The 19136-nt window shown below is 43.4% G+C and overlaps 1 protein-coding gene across 1 annotated transcript in view; it reads right to left on the bottom strand.

Moving 5' to 3' along the window:
- Positions 1-18744, bottom strand: part of sema4ba (sema domain, immunoglobulin domain (Ig), transmembrane domain (TM) and short cytoplasmic domain, (semaphorin) 4Ba) — a 439407-nt gene extending 420663 nt beyond the window's left edge. The window contains exon 1 of the mRNA XM_041174645.1: positions 18658-18744. The gene's annotated coding sequence lies outside the window, so the exon portion shown is untranslated. The remainder of the gene's footprint in view (positions 1-18657) is intronic.
- Positions 18745-19136: the final 392 nt, after the last annotated feature.

Here is a 19136-nt window from a genome sequence, read left to right as displayed (position 1 = left end):
TTGCCTTTACTTCTACAGTAAGGTGACTGTGTCCATGTATAGCTCAGTAACATTAAGAAAGCCTGCTGCTCCTAGCAGTCACATATGCTCTCTTCTCAATTCTAAAATTTTCCAGATTGCCTGAAAATTTCAGCTAAGCAGAGGGGCGGAAATATCAGTTAATTAAGGAGACATTTCTCCCTCTCTCTCTCTCTCAAAAGCAGCGACTGGTCTGGGGACAGAGAGGAAATGAAGCAGAATGCTGAGCAATATGAAAAGCCGAAGGTGTGAAGAAGGGGGAAACCAACTCGTTCCAAAAGGAAACGATCCAAGTGGGGGAATTAAACTGGAATTTTAATGAGTTGACCACAAGCATTTGCTGAATTAAATGCGCTGTTAAAAGAAATTAAAATGAAGTGGTTAATTCAACTATGCTTCTTCGCTTGCACGGCGTTGTGTTTTCAAAGGAAAATCTCCAGACCTCTCTTTACATTTACAAAGCAGTTCAGAGCAGTTTGGAACAACAGGGACAGCTTAGTGCTTTCACTCGGCCTCCAGTTCACATAGTGATGAAACATCAATGATCTTGCATCTCAGATACTTCAACATTCACTCCAACCCTGAAGGAAGCCAATCAGTAATGAGACAGTACCAGGGATGTGGAAGTTCAGTCATGTGGAGAGATTGGAGGAGCAGGGTTCACTCACCTTAGACCAGAGAAAATTACAGGGAGATTTAACAGAGGTGTTCAAAGTTCTAATGCCTTTTGTTAGAATAAATAAGAAGAAACTGCTTCCATTGGCAGTAAGATTGACAACCAGAGGACACCATTTTAAGATAATTGGCAAAAGAACAAGGGGGGGAGATGAGAATTTTTTTCTTTTTATGCAGCAAGTTACGATGATGGGGAATGCATTGCCTGAGAAGACAAGTGATGGAAGCAGGTTCAATTACAACATTCAAATCCGATATATACTGGAAAAAGAAAATGATTGCAGAGTTATGAGGACAGATCAGAGGAGTGGGACTAATTGGATAGCCAGCATAGGGATGATGGGCTGAAGGATCTTCTCCTGTCTTTCATGATTGTATGACACTAAATGCACTTGTCAATAACAGGTAGCAACATTCAAACAGCACCCGATTCTGACTCTGCAAGTCATGTATTCTGTATCATTCTCAATTCTACAATTTTCCAGATATCATGAAAATTTCAGCTAAATGTTTGGCCATAAGCATAATGTTGATTTTGTCAATGCTGAGCTTTGTGCAATGCTACAAGTGCTGAGAGCATTGCCCAGTTCCTTCCCACCAAGATTTATGCAAACTGGGTTGCTCTTATATTATCAGTTAATTCCAAGCTGGTGAGACCACAGAGGAGGAGAAATGACTGCTCAAAGTAATCCAAAAGATGAAAAGTCTTGTCACAACTTTCTCTCCCATTCTTTAACTTGGGCTTGAAACATTCAGAATAGTTAAAAGAATCAAATGCACGAGGTTTGGGATGTCTGTTTCCAATAAATGTAACGTTTGTAACAGAAATTTTCTACTAATATTGCACTGCCACCTTCTCTCCATAGCTCGGAGAAAGTGACAACACAGGGCTCAATGCCTGGTTGCTTAGCACAGTTTACATGATTACTCAGTTGAACAGAAGTTAATTTCAATGCTAAGTGGTTTAATCTTACACAGAGACAGAACAAAGGCTTCACTGGCCTTCAGCAAAGGCGATTAACAGACCTTCCTTCTCTCCTGTAGAGCCTTAGGATTCTGCTGTCATCAAACACAACTGACAATAAAGGATATAGAACGTTCTCTATGCTTGCTACTTAGATAAAGAAAAGGGGCTTACATTTATGTAGCACCTTCTCACACCCTAAGAACACTTCAGAGCCAATGAATTGCTTTTTAAGTCTCATCAGTGTTGCTATGTAGATGTTGCGGCAGCCAATCTGTGCACAGCTCCCACAAACAGGATTGACCAATCAATCTGTTCTTGCTGGTGTTAATTGAGGTTGAATGTTGGCAAGGACGCTCGAGTTTCTCAGTAGTCGTCCAGTAATGTTGTTGGTCTCTCAATACTACAAAGCCTAATCATCCTGACCATCGTGTACAAGTTGCACTGCAGGAACTGGCTAAGACTTCTTCAGTAACACTTCCAAAACCTGTGGCCTCCACTAGCGAGAGGGACAAGGGTAGCAGGTGCATAGGAATATCACCACTTCCAATTTCCCATTGAGGTCACATGCCAACTTGACTTGAACATTTATCACCATTCCTTCATCAATGCTGGGTCAAAATCCTAAAACTCCCAACCTAATGGCATTGTGGCAGCAACTTCACCACCCAGATTGCAATCAGTCAAGAAGGTCCACCACCACCTTCTCAAGGACAGCTAGGGAAGAGTAATAAATGCAGCCTTTACAAGTGATGTCGACAACCCAAGATTTTTTTTAAAAGTTTCCCAGTAAGTATATGCTGATGGACTTCAAATAATGAATTATTTCACATGCCATTAGTTAGCTAATGATGTAGTTATATATAGCTGTAAGCAAGTTGGCATCAGAACTGTGAAATGGTCAAAATGCATGAGCTGTGCAGCAATATAACCTACAGTCATTCCATTACACAACATTTAAATAGAACACCCCAGCATATTGCTGATCTCACATCCTGTGGGATCACTGGCAGGTCATTACCAATTTGTGGGTCAATCACACAAACTAACCACAATACACATTACCATTGGGAATGCAGACTGAAAACCTGGTGCAAAGTTAAATTGAGAGAGAAACTGTTGTCATGCCCAGTCATGGCATATTCATAATTAAATATGGATTGCTTTCAGTATATAATTGTCTGGATCTGTCTTTTCTTTTAAAGTGGATATTATAAGGCTTTTAAGATGGCTGCTGAGGGTCAAGTGACTTTTGCAATTTCTGCAATAACTCAGAACTATCTCAAGCCCCTGGAAAATTCCAAACTGAATGACCATGGGTGGGGTGCCCCCCTTGAATGGACATACCAAGGCAAAACCATTTGTAGAATTCACACCGCCTATTGTTTGTGGACTTACCCAAAACACAAAATCTATAGACTCCTAGACTCACTGCCTCCGAGCTCAAATCTTAACAAAGAGAGCTGTAGATGAACCAGTTCAGCATAAGTAGGTGTGAATGGTCACCATCTGTCCCCTATTGTGTAGCAGTGGTTTATTGCTTCAAATCATTCTGGTTAGACAACATAAGTATTGATTAGGTGGTCATGTGACTAAAACTGACCACATATAACTAACCTTACTTCCTCCAAGCATGGTGGAGAACGAGTCCATCTTCAAACAACAAAGCAAGAGACAGTAGCCGCAAAGGTAGCAACATTTATTAGGACTGGAGACTGCAACATCATAAGGTCTCCAAGACTGTTCCTTTTTTCAAGTATACCAGTACAAAAAAAAACAACCTCCTGGTAATAAGACTACAACTAACTTCATACCTGCTGAAAACCCACCTCTTCGAGGGAATCCTGCGACGACTTTGATATATAACTTCAGTATTGGATTCTCCTAACTGTACTTCATGAGTGGAAAAGAACCTCTTCTTCACCAGGCCAGCACCGTGAAGAGCCAATCACATGACTTACAAACTATTCCTTTGTTTGTAACTTGTAAAAGTGCACTATCCTCTTTAATTGTATCTTCCTGAAGTGTGAGCGGTGAATGAGTGACGTAAAATTAGATTTTCTGGACGAACGTCTGAATAAACAATCCTACTTAAACCCACAAAAAGCTTGCTGCTGGTTATTCAAATTGACCATACACTCAGGGGGTTAAGAAACATCAACACCTTCCTTTTCAAAAACACTACTGACTACAGCAATAAGGGAAAGGAGCAGGCATTTCAGTTCTCTCTCATCCTTGTCCGTAACAGTGTACTGAACAAACCTTCAAAAATTCTCATCATATCGGTAGGCAAAGTAATAGGTTATGATTTACCTGCCTCCCAAACACACTTGTGACAGCCCTTAAGGTACAATAACTTCTAACTCTTGACATGGGGTGGAATTTAATGCCCTCCCCAATGGTGGGTTTGGGGTCAGGAGGCATTTAATTGGGCAGCAGGGTGCTGCCACCTTTGGGGACCTCGCTACCTTCCTGCCCCTGCTCCATGACATCTGGGGCAGGAAGGTTCGTGGACGAATATGGACGGTGAATACGAAGGCTCATGGACACCCTTCCCACCTCGCCAACAACTGAGGCCCTTAAGTGGCCAAGTAATGGTCACCTATAGGTGGTCAAGGCAGTTACCAGGTGGGACGCCCAAAACACTAACCCTGTCGGGGTGGCTTGTGGGCTACCACGTTTGAGGATCACTCTTTCAAAGGCATTCAGTGCCTGGTTGAGGGATCTGGCATCGGGAGTGGGGGGAGGGGCCCGTTGAGAGTCATGTCCCTGCCCTTGCTGCCGACCACCCCTCCCGCAACCCCACCCCGTGATCACCATCCCACCCTCACTCCCTTGGCAATCCTTGGCCTCTGGTGGGTGCATTACCAGCGGCTACCACCGCTTCCCTGGTGGCGCAGCCTGCAATTGAAATCTCCCAGCTTCTGACTGTATGGCATCTCTTGTGGGACAGAATTACTGAATTGCCTCAATTTGAAGCCTTGGGAGAGGTGGGTGCTGCTAAGGCAAGTTGGTGACTGCAAGGGTTCCTCAACATGGAGCTGCCCTTAGCAGCATGGGTGGAAATAAACATAATGAGAGCACAAGCCCATTACACCCCTCAGAGTGGAGGGGAACTTCATCCAGCTGAATTACTTAGGCTTTGGCTATGTCCTTTCCTGCCCAAGGGCTCCTGTTTGGGGAATAGGGCCTCTGGCTCCAATGGCACAAACCTCCCCACCCACCCCGGTCGGCCTGTCATAAGGAGGCCGTCTCCATGGAGTTCGTTACCTCCACATGCAGCAAGCGAAGCCACAAAAGCGTCCAACTGGAGCTGTAAGGATGTTTATTCATTGCAATGGATGCTTTTTTGTTGGAGATGGTCATTGCCTGGCACTTTTGTGGCACGTATGTTATTTGTCATTGTCAGCCCAAGCCTGTATATTGTCCAGGTCTTGCTGCATTTGGACATAGACTACTTCAGTGTCTGAGGAGTTGTGAATGGTGCTGAACATGGGGTAATCATCAGCAAACGTCCTCACTTCTGACCTTATGATGGAAGCAATCAAAAGATGGGAAACTTGATGAGAATTCACTAAATCTTTCCATTTCCAGGCGCACTGAGGTCAATTGCTTTCCATCCAATCACTCCTATCCCACACTCACCACAACCATTATCGTGGGAAGATTAAAAACTGTAGCTCATTCAGGAACTACCCTGCAGAATATGGTGTGAATTGGTCAGTTTGCTAATGTCAGTCAGGGCCGGAGTCAGGACATCGCAATTAGCCTTATCGCTCTAATGGGGATTATCAGCCAATGCTCCTGCCCGGCATTGTTACTTAATGATTCCAAATGAAAAGTGAGTCAGGATCAGGGTTATCTGTATGGCTCTCATGATCAATTAGCCTAAAGAGACCCTTCATCCTAGGCCACGAGGGCAAATGGGTTTGATGTATGCCAGAAGGAGACAATACATGGGGAGATCAGAGGAGCTGAAATTTGAATGGAAGAAAATAGCAACTTTGAAAGCAGCTCTCAGAATTTGAATTCTCAGTTCAATTCATTATTCACTTTTTTCACATTGCAACTTATTGTTTAATACTGTGAAGGAAAATGCTGAAATCCTGCAACAAATCCTACATTTTTACACCTGCCATAGTGCAATGTGAAAAAAAATCATTAAAAAGCCCAAGGGCAGAGAAAATTCCAGTTTCTAACTAGAACTGAAAGAACAGTTCTCTCCTCTTTGCCAGCTTTTCCAAGCCTCCCTTTCCCTCTGTGATCCTCCTACCATTTATACCCCCTCTAGACACATCTCTTGTTCCTTCACTTATCCCATTACCACCCCATTTTGCCTTACGCCATCTCCCTTTTGTCCCAGAATCATTCCTGCCCTCCACCCTATCACAGACCTTTCTTTTTGTTCCTCCCCACCTGTTCTCTAGTCCTGCGCTTGCTCAAAAATGGTTAGCCTCTAACATCTCCCCATCGATGATAGGTCACCATCCTGCAATGTTAATTCTGTTCCTCTAGCTGCAGAATATTTCCAACATTTTCTGTTTTTATTTTGGATTTCCAGCATCCTCAGTATTTTGCGCTTGCTGTAGGATAACCAACCAATTGCTGCAACAGGTCACTTGCCCTAAATAGTGCTCATTAGTCTTAACTGACTAACCTTACTAAGGTGAAACTACTTTAAGATTCTAAAGCGCCCATTTTCAATACACAATAAATGTAACTGCCAATGTAGGACATTTACATCACAGCACAGGACTGGTAAACCGAGCTTCAAGACACATTTCAGCTGAGCCACAATAATAGTCTCAAGTTTGGCTAATTCACACTGACAGCACTTCTGAGAGATTCAAATTTAACTGCCAAAGGAGAGATTTAAATCAGTCAGAATAACTGCAATAAAATACGATGCAGCATAAATTCTAAGCATGTTTTGGAAATATGTGTGTCAGCTAGTTGGATTACTTTAATTATTGGGCTGGATCTTGAGGAACAGCGGATAAAAATGTAAACCTAGTTTAACATTTCTGTTACAAAAACAAAAAAGTGTGGATGAAAGATCATCAACATGAAACATTAACTTTGCTTCTTTCTCCACTGATGCTGTCTGACCTGCTGAGTGTTTCCAAAATTTCCTGTCTTTATTTAGCATTTTTTTTTTGCTGTAATATCTTCCCTTGTTATTTATTATCCAAGCTGTTTGTATAAAAATCCCTGCACTTAACTGAAGCTGAAAGCTCATCAAACTACGAAGATGGTCATCTAAAGCAACTGGGAACGTTCGTCCAATACCGTAATGTCCCTGGTCATAAAAGAAAGGAAGGGGGAAAAATCAAAGAAAATAACTGCATTTGCACTGGGCTTTTTGTGATCTTAAGATGCATCAATGCACTTTCCAGCCATTGAGTTACTTTTGAAGTTTAGTCACTGCTGTGATGTAGGAAATTTAATTGCAGTTATCAAGTTTAATGAACCTCTTCCAGTGAAATATATGTGCACTAATTTTCATTGCTTAGAGCTAAAGGCCATGCCATAGGCAACAACAACCAGTAGCAAAGCACCAAATATGTGCAAAGGTTCTAAATCTAATTGGTTTTGTAATTCTGCTGAATTGTGACACAATTGTGACTGTAGCAATTTAAACATATCCAATGGAAGTTTAATTTAGAACACAGGCAATTTTTTTTTCAAAATCTTGAATCATAAAACATATTTCAATTAGAGACCCCTTTCCTTCGGATTTCCATTTCAAGTGTTGCCAGCCCATAATTTCGATTTGATTAAAGAATGGCCAGAAAATCACAGGTTGCTAGGCGCTGAAGTGGATTTCCTTCCCCATAGTGTTTTGTTAATTAATGGAGGCACATTACAGTCAATGGCTTATAGGATAAGTTCTTCTAGATTTTAATGATTGACAGGAGCTTCTCCTGTGTATTGTAGCTCTCATCTCTCATGGAGCTATGAATGGATACTAGTTATTATAAAATTATTTCATCTGTGGGCTTCAATTTAATGCTTTTGAGTGCATTTATTGGTTTCAAGCTTTGAAGTGACATTAATTTTCATTGAAATTTACATATTTTACTGGCTTCTTTAAATCCATTTCATTGAAATTTGCATTTTTTAGTGATTTCTTTAAATTCACAAACTCAGTGAAATTTAAATTCTTATGAAATTCAATCACAAAGGTTTCATAGTATTTTGATGGCACCATATAGTCAGTGAACTCATTCTGGAGCTCTCTTCAAAAAGGCAGGAGGAGAACTGTTCGAAATTATGAGAGGTTTTGAAAGGGTGAATGGAGAAAAACTATTACCAGCGGTCAGAGAGTCAGTAATTAGAAGATGTGGATTGAAGGCTGAACAGAGTTAACGCTTCAGGCCAGTGACCTCTAATCAGAACTGAGGAAAGTTAGAAATGTAATAGGTTTTGAGCAGGTGACAGGGAGAAGGAAGAACAAAAGGAAAGGTCTGCGATAGGGTGGAGGTCAGGAGAGATTAAGTGACAAAAAAGGGTTCATGGTACAAAAGCCAAAGGGATGGTAATGCATAAAGAAGCACAAGATATGTCTTGACGTCCAAGTGGCTGGATGACAGTCATCCGAATGCAAAGCAAAGGGATTAAGAAAGAAACAGAAACTGAACCAAAATAAAAAGTCTTGAAACAAGGCGGGGGCAGATCTAAAATTGCTGAAGTCGGTGTTGACGCCAGAAGGTTGTAGAGTGCCCAGTCAAAAGATCAGGTTAAGCTTCACTGCAGCAGGTCAAGGACAGAGAGGTCAGAGTGGGAACAAGATGGGGAATTGAAATGGCGAGCAACTGGGAGCTCCGGCTCATGCTTGCAGTCATCCAGCCTGCGTTTCATCTCCCAAATGTTTAGGAGACTACATCACGAGCAACAAATTGAGTATACTAAATTGAAAGAAGTACAAGAGAATCACTACTTCACTTGGAAGAGTGCTTGGAGCCTTGGATGGTGAGAAGGAAGGAGGTAAATGGGCAGGTGTTTCATCTTCTGCATTGGCATGGAAAGGGAAGGGAGGGGGTGTGAGGGGCGACTGAAGAGCGGACAAGGGTTTCATGGGGGGAATAGTCCCTTATTAATACTAAAAGGGGAGACAGGGGAAGATGTATTTGGTGATGGCATCATGATAGAAGTGGCGGGAATGGCAGAGGATGCAATCTTCCACTCTAGCACTTCCATGTGCCAACCAAGGACTGTGCCCCCCTCCACCCCACCGCTGTTGTGGATGGTGGACTAGGCCCTCCACCGCGTCTGATCTAATTCACACACTGCTGCCCTCAACCCTTCTCCTAATTCCAGGAACCATGACAGTGTTCCCCTTCTGTCCAACTTCCACCCCACCAGCCTCCACATTCAAAGGACCATCCCCTGCATTCAGATGGCTGTTACCTTGCCATTCAAACCTTACCTGGGCAATCTTTTGTTTCTTTACTTTACTAATCACTACTCCCTTTGGCTTTCATACCAAGAGGACTTTCTCTTTTCTGATGAAAAGTCACAGGCCTGAAACATGGAGCTGGATTTGACATGCCCCCACTAAGTGTTTTTAGTGTGGGGGGTGGGGGGAGGGATGGAGGGAGGGGCACATAAAATAGGGAAACTGCCCACCTCAAAACCTTCCCACCGAATCCCATGTTCACTCCCACAACAAGGTAAAATTCTGTGATTGATAAAGGACATGCATTTATGTAGCATCTTTCACAACCTCAGGACATCTTAAAGCGCTTTATAGCCAATTAAGTACTATTTTTGGAGTGTGCTCCCTGATGTAATATAGGAAATGCAGCAGCCAATTTTCACGCAGCATGGTCCCCAGTGGTTCCATGTGTAGTCCACTCATTGTGTGATGAAGAACTTCCTGCTGACCAGATAATCTATATTTTTAATAATGTCCGTTGAGGTATAGTGCCATGTGACCTTGTACATCCAACTGGGAGGGCAGGCAAGGCCTTGGCCTAACACCTCATCGGAAAATCAGTACCTCCAACAATGTGGCACCCCTGCAATACTGCACTGAAGTTAAACCCACAACGTTCTGACTTAAAGGCAAGGTTACTATCTACTGAGGCACACCTGAACTGATACCGGTGACCAACTATGGTCCTAGAAAGATGTCAGATACCATCATTATTCTAACTGTGCATCTTGGGCCAGGTAGCACTCGCTGCAACATTCAATGGACCAGGGTCATGTAGAAAAAGGAAGATAAATCTGACAGTGAAGACAAATCAAACTACAATTTCAGAGTCTTGAATCTTTCAGGCTCAGTTTTAATTGGTAGTCTATTATCTGACTAAATTTGACATTATTTCCCAGCATGCTGATTAGGATCAGGAGTTAAGGTCTTCCAGGCCTCATGCACCAAGTGGAAGCGGAGGGCCGAATGTTTGTGACCCCCATGCACTCTTCCTCCCATTTTGGCTCCCACACTCCCGATTCCAGCCCTGAGTTAATATTGCGAGTTATGCTGTGGACAGTAACAGTCTGTATTTTTTTTTCCTCTTAGCTTGGCTCAATAGCTCTCGGAACAGTGTGAATTAAAGCTGCAACATATCCAGGAGCAGACACTCGATGTGCTGCAGCTGTAATCCTCACAGACTTCATTCACAACACTTTCGTTGTTGCCCTTAAAGTGCTCATGGTTTTGTTACAACAGGAGCCAAACTAGAACGTTAATTATATGACGTGACAAGCAACTAATCAAAATGATCCATGTTTCCAAACCTCAGAAGATGCCTCGCAAAGATTACCTTCCAGCCACAGATAAACGAGCATTTCTTTTAAAATTAGGGTCGGCAAAGTCCTCTTCTTTGGGTCTAATTGCACTGACCCCATCAGATAACCGTACCGATATATGTAGTTTAATGTGTCATGGCGTCATTATAGCACAGAAAGAAACCATGCGGCACTTTGAGTCCAAGCCAGTTTTCTGTAGAAAAATCCAGTCAGTCCCATTCCCCCTCTCTATCCCCGTAGCCCTGCAAGTTCATTTGCCTCAAGTTCCCATCCCATTTCCTTTTAAAATCATTGATCATTTCTGCTTCCACCACCTTCGTGGGCAGCAAGTCCCAGGTCATTACCACTTGCTGTGTAAAAAGGCTCTTCCCATCCCTCTGTATCTCTTGCCCAAACCTTAAGTCTGTAGTCCTTGTACTATCAGCTAAAGGAAACAGCATTTTCTTTGTCCGCCTGATCTAAACCTGTCGTAATCTATCAAAGTCCTTCAAAATGCTGAACACCTATACAATCTCCCCTAGCCTTCTCTATTCCAAGCAGAACAGCCCAGGCTTCTCCAACCTAAGCTTGTAGTTAAAGCCCCTCATCCCTGGAATCATTTTGGTAAATCTCCTCTACACCCTCTCAAACATGAACAAGGTCAGATTCAGTGCAAAGTGATCTCCACCTTACAGCGCTGCCAGGCATGTGCAATGTGAATCTGGACCTTGGCTCTACTACACACACAGCAAAGCTCTCTCCACCAAAGAGGTCACACTCCAATGTCAGGTTGGACCCTCAATCTGGACTTATACTACAACTGTAATGAAACTGATTCATATCACAGTACAGTTTTTAAGAGTACTCATACACTGTAATTTTGGAAATAGACAAGACTGTGTAGCACATCTGTACAAAACATTTGGCAGATTTTACAGTCCCACTGGAGTCAAAGGGCTTTTGAACGGCTCACTGCATTTCATGGCCCCGCCCCCACCGTGACAGGGCTGTAAAATTCTGCCTATAATCATTCTCCAAATATGATGTGATCGATCCAATTCTGAGCATCACATTTTAGAGTCGTGATTAAGGTTGTAGAGGGTGCAGGAAAGAGTTACCATAATGATGAGGAGCTTTATTTACATAGAAAGACGGGAGAAGCTGGAATTGTTCTCCTTAGAGCAGAGAAGGTTAAGGGGAGATTTAATAGAGGTGTTCAGAATTATGATAGTATAAATAATGTGAAGCTGTTTCCACATTGAGAGGGTCAATTTAATTAATTGGCAAAAGAAACAGGGGGAAGGCTAGGATTAAAATATTTACTCAGCAAGTTGTGACATTCTACCTTCCAAAAATCTGATGCCATCCAAAACTCTGCTCCCTGTGTCTTAACTTGTATCAAGTGCTGTTACCCTATCATCCCTTTGGGATTACCTCTGTGCTCAGTGTCCTACATCAGCTCCCAGTCAAGCAGCATCTTGACTTTAAAATGTTCAAATTCACAAACTGTTTTCAAATTCCTCCATGACCTTGCCCTTCCTCATCTCTGTAACCTCCTCCAACCCTACAACTCTGAGATATCTGAAACCCCCTTCACCCCGCCCCTGCCAATTATGATCTCTTATGCATTCCCAACTATAATTGTTCCACACCAGTGGTCATCCCTTCAGTTGCCTGGGCCCCAAGCTGTGGAATTCCCTCGCTACACCTCTCCGCCTTTCTACCTTGCTTTCCTCCTTTAAGTCACTCCTTTAAAACCCAATTCTATGGCCAAGCTTTTGGCCATCTGGCCTAATATCTCCTTATATGGCTGTGTCATAGTTTGTTTTAAAACGCTGCTATATAAATATAAGTTGTTATTGTGGCCACCCTTGAGAAGCTGGTCATGGGCTTTCTCTTCTTGAACCACTGCAGTATATATGGTGAAGGCAGTCCCACAGCGCTGTTAAGTAGGGAGCAATGTCCGAGTTAGGATGGTGTGTAACTTGGGAGAGGAACCGGATGGTGGGGGTGGTCCAATGTGGCTGTTGCCCTTGTCCTTTTAGGTCCTGCAGCTCGCAGGTTTGGAAGGTGCTGCAAGGAGTTGCTGGCTGCTTTTAAAAAAGAGACGTTGGGGTCCTTGGCGATGACATCCAGAGGAAAGGGCTGATATGCTGATTGGGCATTGGAGAACAGGGGCCAGGAGGCCGATACTAAGGGCAAGCTACCCCAAAAAAGCACAAGCAAATTTTAGGAAAAAAATCCCCCTTAATTCCCATTTCTAAGCATCTTAAACGCTGTTTAAGCATCTGAGCTGCAGAATGGGAGGACCTCAACGGAATATAAAATTGGAGGCCTTGGTACAGGTTGGACACAAAAAATGTCAACAGAAACAATTAACTCAGAACTACATTAGATTAGACAGAGATTATACAATGATAGTGCTCAACTGTACTATGTGATTTGTAGTTCTCGTGTTTTAATGATTTTTAACTTCCTTATCCTGGTAAGTGGTGATTAATGGTGAAGGTTGAAATTTCTTCCCGAAAGCCAAAGAGATTTCTCTTCCAGACTTGTGTTTATTCATCTCCACCAGAAACTGGTGTGTGGAGTCCACAAAACAGCAAATTATGCACCGGCTGTGGAGGGTGAGAATTTGGACTCAGTAACAACTGGTTGTTGGGCACTACGAGTACAGACACATGCACATGTACGTGCGCACACACACATGCACACCTGTCATGAAGAGCACTGGGTGCCAGCTTGGTAAAGGAGTTAACACGTGCAGAAGTATGTTATCAATGTATAATGCTGATTTAACACCAGCATTGCCATTTTGGAGTTCAACACTGCAGCCTACACCCTACCTTAACTTCACATAGCTAAACTCATGTTAAGCAGCAAGAAGTACCCCCACCAGGGCTTTTTAAAGGGATCATCAACTACTTATAGCTTAGCAGCTGGCTAATTTCTTCTGGCTGTTGCTAGGATTCCACGTGTTTTTGGCACTTTCCATTGTTGTTTCAAGTTTCAAAAGTCTACAGAGAGCCGTGTGGCAGCTGCTGAAGTACAACTTTCCAACTTCAAGGCTTCTGCACAATCCAGCTGCTCCCAGATACAGATGCACCACTAGACATTCCCCTGCTCCTACAACATGAGTGGGAGAAAAAGCAGAGGCCATATGGAGCACGACAAGCTGCTAGAAGAAAGGGGAGGAGGGAAGGAAGAGGAGGATACGTAAGAGGAGGAAGAGGAAAGAAGGCGGCAAACAGCCCCTTTGCCGCCCCCACCCCAGGCTCTACATGAAGAATTAACTCTTCCAGGACCAGTTACTAGTAACCTCAACCTCAACCCCCATTCACCAAAAGCCCCACCTTCTCTCTGTCACTATTACATCGTGCTGTTGGCCACAATGGAAAAAGAAAAGCTAATACACATTCCAAACCAAATTTATAAAGTAAGTTGTGCCACACTGCATACAAAACAAAATTAATCGACTTTATACATTCCCTTGGTGGCTGTCTTCCATCAGCCTTTGCCTGCCCTTGTGTTTCTACACAGTGCCACCAAAATGGCTGCAGCATGTTTGGTGGAAGGTTGCTGACTTTCAGCGGAGGAGACTGAAGATGGCCTCAGAGGCTGACGTTGAGTGGCTCTGGGCATAGAATGCCAGGCTCCAGCCTGCACCATCTCGGCACGGCTGGCAGCAGTCTGAACTGGCTGGCTAGCTGGCAAGGGCTGATCGAGTGGTGGGGTGAGATCACAAATGCTGTCATCCTGAGAGGGGACAGCAGGTGTGTGTCCCACAGAGTTACTGACACTGTCTCAGGACAGCCCCTCATAATAATCTGTTGGAGGACAGATTGCTGGACTGCTGGGATACCCTGTCAGCTCCTTTGCACACTAATCCACAGCCATGATGGCAACATTTTGAGCTTACACAACAGAAGTCAGCGCTCAGATGGAGGGTGGCTGCTACTAGTGTTGAAATGGAAGCGGAGACATTGATCCTCAGAAGCTGCATTTTGGTTGAGTCCACATGTGCTAATGGAATTGGCCACAATTTCCACACTGGAAAGGACGCACACTAAGTTCTGAGCAAAGCCCTCTGCCAAGTTGGTGCTGGACTGAAGCTTCCTGGCAGAATTCCAAACACAATAAGTATTTATTGTTAACATCCTTTTTAAAAAATTCACTCAGGCTATGTGGGCACTGTGTAGCTCAACTAAAAGTAGCTCCTTTCCCTTTGGAGGAACTATTACCCGTGCACCCCACAATAGAATACCATCTTGACTGCTCGTCTCATGTCTTTAGTTGAAGGCCGGTTTCATTTCATTGGAGACTGGCTCCTGAGACCAATCATGTAACACTTGGTCTCACACTCAAGATAGGACTGGGTCCCGGCTCTTAAAGTCTAGGAGCTGTCTGGCACGTACTGGCGAGAAACCCAGAAAATTCAACAGTAAAATGAGTTCCTGTGGAACTGTGACGTGGTTGTCATTCTCTTGTGAGGGCAGGCAACTCAGGGCATTGGCATTTGCGATGTGAATGCCAGGCCTATGCACAAAGGTGAAATCATAAGCTGCCAAAATTAAGGCCCATCATTGTGTTCTTGCTGAGGCTATGGGTGGTGTAGCCTTTTCCTTGCTAAACAAACCCAAAAGTGGTTTGTGGTCTGATACAATCATGAAATGCCGACTGTGCATGTATTAGTGAAATTTTTTTACAACAAAAATAATCGACAGATCTTTCTTTTCAAGCAGAGAACATCCTTTTTCAGCTGTTCTAAGTGTCCTAGATACATAGCCTATTGGCCACTCTGTGCCTTCATCCATTATGAGGTAGTACTGCTCCCACTCCATGGGGAGACGCATCGCTTGTTAGCACCAAGTCTTTCGCCTGGTCATAATGGACTAACAAATTGGATGAGTGAAACAGCTGTTTCACTTTCACGAAAACTTCTTTTTGGGGTGCCTCCCAAGGCCAATGTTGGTGCTTTCTTAGCAGTGAATGCAGAGGGGCCAGAACTGTAGATAAATTAGGTAAAAAAATGCCCATATTAATTTATCATTCCTAAAAATGATTTAAGTTCAGAGGTCTTGGGTGCAGGTGCTTCTCTTATTCCAGTAACCTTCATTTCAACCGGGTGTAACACCTGAGAATCTACCTTGTGGCCCAAATAGATTACTTCCTTTGCTTGAAAAGTGCATTTTTCCTTTTTCAGTCGCACCTCTGCTTGTAAAAAGTGTTTTAGGACTTTCTCTAGGTTAGCCAAATGTTCCTTTTCAGCGGATCCGGTTATCAGCACATCGTCTAAGTAGACTGCAACCTGGGGTAGTCCCTGCAGTAAGCTTTCCATTGTTCTCTGAAAGATGGTACAGGCTGAGGAAACACCGAAAGGCAAGAGAATTGGTATAACCCTTTGTGGGTATTAATTGTGATGAGTTCCTGGGAGATGTCATCCAACACTAACTGCTGATAGGCATGACTCATGTCAAGCTTTGTATATGTCGTCCATCCTGCTAACTTGGCATATAGGTCTTCGGTTTTTGGAATGGGGTATCTGTGCAGTTTGGCTGCTCTGTTGACCGTTAGTTTATAGTCCCCACAAATTTGGACACTCTGGTCTGGTTTTTAAGGACAGGGACAATAGGTGCTGCCCATTCTGAGAACTGAACCGCTTCTATGACACCCAACCTCTCTAGCCAGTTCAGCACAGCATCAACCTTCTCTCTCAGGGCATATGGCACCAGCCTTGCTTCTGGATCCATGTAAATCTTGGTCTGTAGGCCTTGGATTTTTCCCAGTTCGTCCTTGAAGACAATGGCGTACCTTTTAAGCAGCTCTGGTAGCCCACCTGCTCTCAATGGGAAGATTTTGGACCAGTTTAATTTAATCCCCTTTAGCCAATCTCGCCAAAGGAAGCTTGGCCTTTCACCTACTACCACCATCACTGGTAGCCGCGCTGATTGGTTTCTATAATGGATAGTTACTCTGCTGATACCTTTTTACTTGGATTTCTTCACCTGTTTACATTTTCAGCTTGGCAGGTGTTTGTTCCAAATTGAATTGATGTTCACCATTATTTCAATGTCTGAAAGTATGTTCTCCAATGACTAGTGGAAGCTCCCGTGTCTACCTCCATTTTTACTGGTTTACCATTTCCCTGTAACAGATATTGGCTCTGTCTTCCCAACTTTCATGTTAAACAATGAATAAATGTCAGAATTTGTTGTTTCAGGCTCTTCTACACAGTAGATTTCATTGGGCTTCTTCGGTTGTTTGGAAACCTGTTTAAATCTCTCTTTGCATTATTCCATTATACGTCCATTTCTGTGACAAAAGCACCATTCTACTTTTTTAAACTGCCATTCGCTAAAAGACTGATTGTTTCCACATCAATTAAAGCTGTTCTTTGATTTAGCTGATATATTATTTCTTCTTATTTTTCGGTTAATGGGGGCTGTTTCCTGCTTGGCGGCAGAGTCTTGTTTTCACGCACCACTTTTGGCTGACTGTTCCCGCCAGATTTGGAGTACTGCACTATTTTGCACCCCTTGTGTTGCTTGTGAATCTCTTACAGCGCTTTCCATGGCCAGCACTATTTCTAACGCCTTCTTAAAATCCAGATTCACTTCAGCCAGTAATCTTCTCTGAATAGTGTCTTCTTTCACACCACACATTAAACGATCTCTGAGTATGTCGTTCAGAGTCTCACCGAATTCACAATGTTCCATTAGTTGCTTCAAATTCACCACGTAGCTAGCAATTGTCTCACCCGGGAATCTATTTCGCGAATTGAACCACAACCTCTGTAGCATGACTGAGGGCTGGGGTTGAAAAATCTCCCCTCAAAAGGAACACCAATTCTGCAAAATTCTTCAAATCTGGGTGCCATCAAACTTCGAATCAAACTGTAGATTTTGCTCCCACAAGTACGCAAGAGGATCGCTCGCCTCTTCTCTTCTCCCATGATTTCATTTGTTTGAAAGAAGAATGCGATGCGTTCTATATACTGAGACAATCATCTGTGGCTGGCTTAAAGGGATCGATTCTACCAAATTGTGGCATTTTGCATGAGCATATCTTCTGTTATTTTAAATGGACGTTGATACTCACAATCACTGGGCAAGGTACAGTACCGATTCCAATTTATCTTGATTTATCCTGATTTATCCTCTTCGCCAGTTTGTTGTAGTGTGGCCTTGTCGCCTATTTGTAATAGAGTTGATCTGCAGACAACTTTCTAAGTGGAAACATTAAATTTACTTACAATACAGCCAGCAGCAACTAACATATGCTTTCAACTCCATCTCTATCTCTACACTGACTGTGGAGGTAGCCTGCGCTGCTAACCAATTGGTTTACACAGATCATGCGATCTTACATCACAGGGCTATTCTTAAAGGTACAGTCCAACATTTAACAAAACCATAATTACTACACTATGGGGAAAAGGCAGGCAAGGCAAATGGAGCAAGCTGAATCGCTCTCACAGAGAGCCAACACTGACACAATGGGCCAAGTGGCTTCCTTCTGTGCTGGAATCATTCTATGAATCTAAGCCTTACTCCTAATTTAAATAATTCACAGCATGAGTTAACTGAGAGCTCATCCCTTTTTCATGATATATAAATATATAGTCTAACTGCCACTCCTGGTTTGATTTGTATTGCATACAGGTCCCTGCATGTTCATCACACATGTTTTCTTTTGCTCTACAACCCTTGGCATCTCCCTAATGTATGTGATTTCATTGTATGATGTGTGTGTTGCCTTGGTTTAGCACTGACTAACAGAATTTGAGATTTGTCCCTAATAGACTGACAGTAAATCTCCACAATGTCTTGCGGCACCGAAGTATGTGGCATTGTGAGGCAAAATACTCGGGTCCACACCTAGTTTCTTACTCCAAAATAATCAAGATAACGATATTCTCAGTTTAGGTCCCTGTTTAAAGCACAGATTACGAATTTGTAAATCGGTACATTTGGAGGGAGCAGTGCAATGATTTCAAGAACAATGAAAGAAGCGTGCACAAAGCTCACCGCAAAAAAAGGTGCACCGTTAAAAAAAAAAATGCAACAAGAAAAATCTCAAAAAGGGATGAAAAATAAAAGATCGAAGCAGACAGGGCGTGTTTCTAGCCGAGAACCTGCCGTTTTATATCTGCAGTTGCATCTCACTAGTTCATAGTGGCTCCGGGATGCTAGCAGCGAATATTGGTGCAAATACCACGAACAGTTCACAGGCGGAGCAAAGTTTGCAATTCCTCTTCTACATACCTTTCGGGCTGGGAAGGAGCGACGCTGCCCCTCTTTTCCAGCGGCTGGGTGCTGAAATGTTCCTTCTTTTCCCTTCTGCACCGGGGCAGGTCCTTCGCAAGCTGTCGAAACTGGGTCTCTTATGCGTCAACCTTTCAAATAATAAGAGGGCAAGTGAGGCAGAGGCAGAGGCAGCAGCAGGAGCAGCAGAAGCAGAAGCAGCAGCAAGAGCAGCAACCCACCCCTGTCCAGAGCCAGGATCACTGACCCACCACTCAGCTTTCCTGAGATTCCCTGATATCACCCACCTCCCCTGCCCAAAAGCAGCGTGTTAAATTAGACTGGAGCTCCCCTTGCTGTTCAAACCCAGTCATACCAACTCCAGCAAGCGACAGAAGTTGTAGTCGGATGGGGGCAAGTTTGTATTGCGGTCAAAAATCGTATTCACACAAAGATGAAAGCGGCCCATGCATTGTATGTCTTCTCCAATCCATACTATC

Source organism: Carcharodon carcharias, chromosome 26, assembly GCF_017639515.1.
Source record: "Carcharodon carcharias isolate sCarCar2 chromosome 26, sCarCar2.pri, whole genome shotgun sequence".
NCBI lineage: Eukaryota > Metazoa > Chordata > Chondrichthyes > Lamniformes > Lamnidae > Carcharodon > Carcharodon carcharias.
The sequence above is the reverse complement of the archived record's forward strand: the minus strand, read 5'-3'. Positions and strand labels throughout refer to the sequence as shown.